Here is a 2,222-nt window from a genome sequence, read left to right as displayed (position 1 = left end):
TGCACATTTTGCTTTATTTTAGCATGCATGGTAATTATAAAATAATTATCAGACAGCGACCATGTATGTATGTGGTGCACATCTATCACTTCAGGTAATTCTGATGTGATCTTACTTTTTATCTCTTCAGCAGATATACCCTCAGGCGTACCTTCAAGGAGTATATGGCAAGAATTTTTGAGAATTTTATAGCCGCTATTTAGAATTATCACACTAACAAATACTGATAAGATTGGATCTACTATTTGCCATCCAGTAAGCATGATAATTATAGATGCAAGTATAGCAGCTACAGAACCTAAAATATCTCCTATAACGTGTAGTACAGCACTTTTTATGTTTATATTGCTCTCGCATTTACTATGTAATATAAAAAAGACTATTATGTTAGAGACAAGACCGAGTGTAGCAATTATTAACATTACTTTCCACTCAACATTGACTGGAAAAATAAACCTCTTTATTGACTCAATTATAATGATTACTGCAATGAGGAATAGAGTTAAACCATTAACAAATGCTGCAATTATCTGCAACCGATGATATCCGTATGATCTCTGCAAATCGGATTTCTTAGCTGAAAACCTATGTGCTAACCAGCTTAAAACCAAGGCAAAGAGGTCAGTAAGCATATGCCCTGCATCTGACAATAGAGCAAGCGAATGTGAAATTATTCCACCTACTATTTCCATAAACATTGTTATCGCAACTATTATTATGGAATAGATTAAGCGCTTGGACTGCGCCGCTGAGTGTTTGCCGTTGTGCACTGCTGTCATATAAAATCTTTTCATGAACAAAAACGTGGGTAACACTGGGTTCGAACCAGCGACCGCTTGCACGTCAAGCAAGTGCTCTACCAACTGAGCTAATTACCCATCGTGGTTTTAGTATAGTGCTTTGGTGGAATGAAAGTCAATAAACCACTTTGCTTTTGTCCTTGTCCAATGTGATTCCGGAATATAGCTGTATAGAATTTCAGCCATATTCTAAATTTTACATATTAAGTTAACTATCTATACTTTATTTATTAAGATATAAATTATATTAATACAGGGATTTACGTTTTTTTTAGGGAAATTACTTTAGAGGTTGTCCGGAAACAAGTAAAAGGCTATAATATCTGAAATTTTAGTACGGGGTAAAGATGAGAAAAAAGTATCCAACAGATCTAAGCGAAAGGGAATGGGCAAGAATAGAAAAACACTTCAGAGTATCATACAAGAAAGGAGGAAGGCCGCCAAAGTATAGCAAAAGAGAAATATTAGAAGCAATTTTCTATGTATTGCGTACAGGGTGTCAATGGCGGTATTTACCAAATGATTTTCCGCTATGGAAGACTGTGTATGAGCAGTTCAGGCAATGGAAGAAGCAGGGAATTTTTGAGAAAATGAATTATGAAATTACAAAATATAGTAGAAGAAAAATAGGAAGGAATGAGCAGCCGAGTGCCTGTATAGTAGATAGTCAATCTGTAAAGACTACAGAAAAGGGGGGATCAAAGGCTATGATGGAAGTAAAAAAGTAAAGGGTAGAAAAAGGCATATAATTACAGACACTCAGGGTTTTATACTAGGTTGTTACGTAGGCGCTGCTAACGAAAATGATAGAGATGGTATTAAAATAGCATTAAACAATATGAGAACAAAATATACTAAAGTTAAAAAAATGTGGGCTGACATGGGATACCAAGGAAGAAATTTAAAGAATCACATAAAGGAAGAATATGACATAGATATTGAAATTGTTAAAAGGCCTCCATGTAGATTTTGGGTGCACAAAGATACGCCACCTGAGCTACTACCAACAAGAGAACAAGGGTTTAAAGTACAGCCAAGAAGATGGGTTGTAGAAAGGACTTTTGCTTGGGTTAATAGGAATAGAAGGCTATCGAAGGAGTATGATTTACTCACAACATCCACTGAGAATTTCATATACCTAGCTATGAGTAGGGTTATGTTAAAGAGGGAATATGCTTGAATTTACTAGTTTCCGGACAACCTCTTATGCTTGATATTGAAAGATCAGCAAATTAGAGGTTAAAATTATGACAATTAGTCAACAAGTAAATAAAAATATAACTAAAGAAGGATACTTCAACAATAACGGCAAAGGGTTTAATTCGCCACATGTTATAGAAGTTGAAGATTTAAATATTAAAGTAGAGGTTTATTCTCACAATTTAAGAGCAAGTAAAGTTGCTAACATTGAAAGTGAGATAA

The 2,222-nt window shown here is 34.7% G+C and overlaps 1 non-coding gene across 1 annotated transcript; it reads right to left on the bottom strand.

The window, feature by feature from the left end:
• Window positions 1-805: 805 nt before the first annotated feature.
• On the bottom strand, window positions 806-878 carry Trnav-gac. Its single transcript has one exon. It is a non-coding gene; the product is annotated as a tRNA-Val (tRNA).
• Window positions 879-2,222: the final 1,344 nt, after the last annotated feature.

The sequence above is a fragment of the Drosophila ananassae genome, assembly GCF_017639315.1.
Source record: "Drosophila ananassae strain 14024-0371.13 chromosome 4 unlocalized genomic scaffold, ASM1763931v2 tig00000240, whole genome shotgun sequence".
Classification (NCBI taxonomy): Eukaryota; Metazoa; Arthropoda; class Insecta; order Diptera; family Drosophilidae; genus Drosophila; species Drosophila ananassae.
Note: the sequence above shows the minus strand (reverse complement) of the source record. Positions and strands in the feature narration are given on the sequence as shown.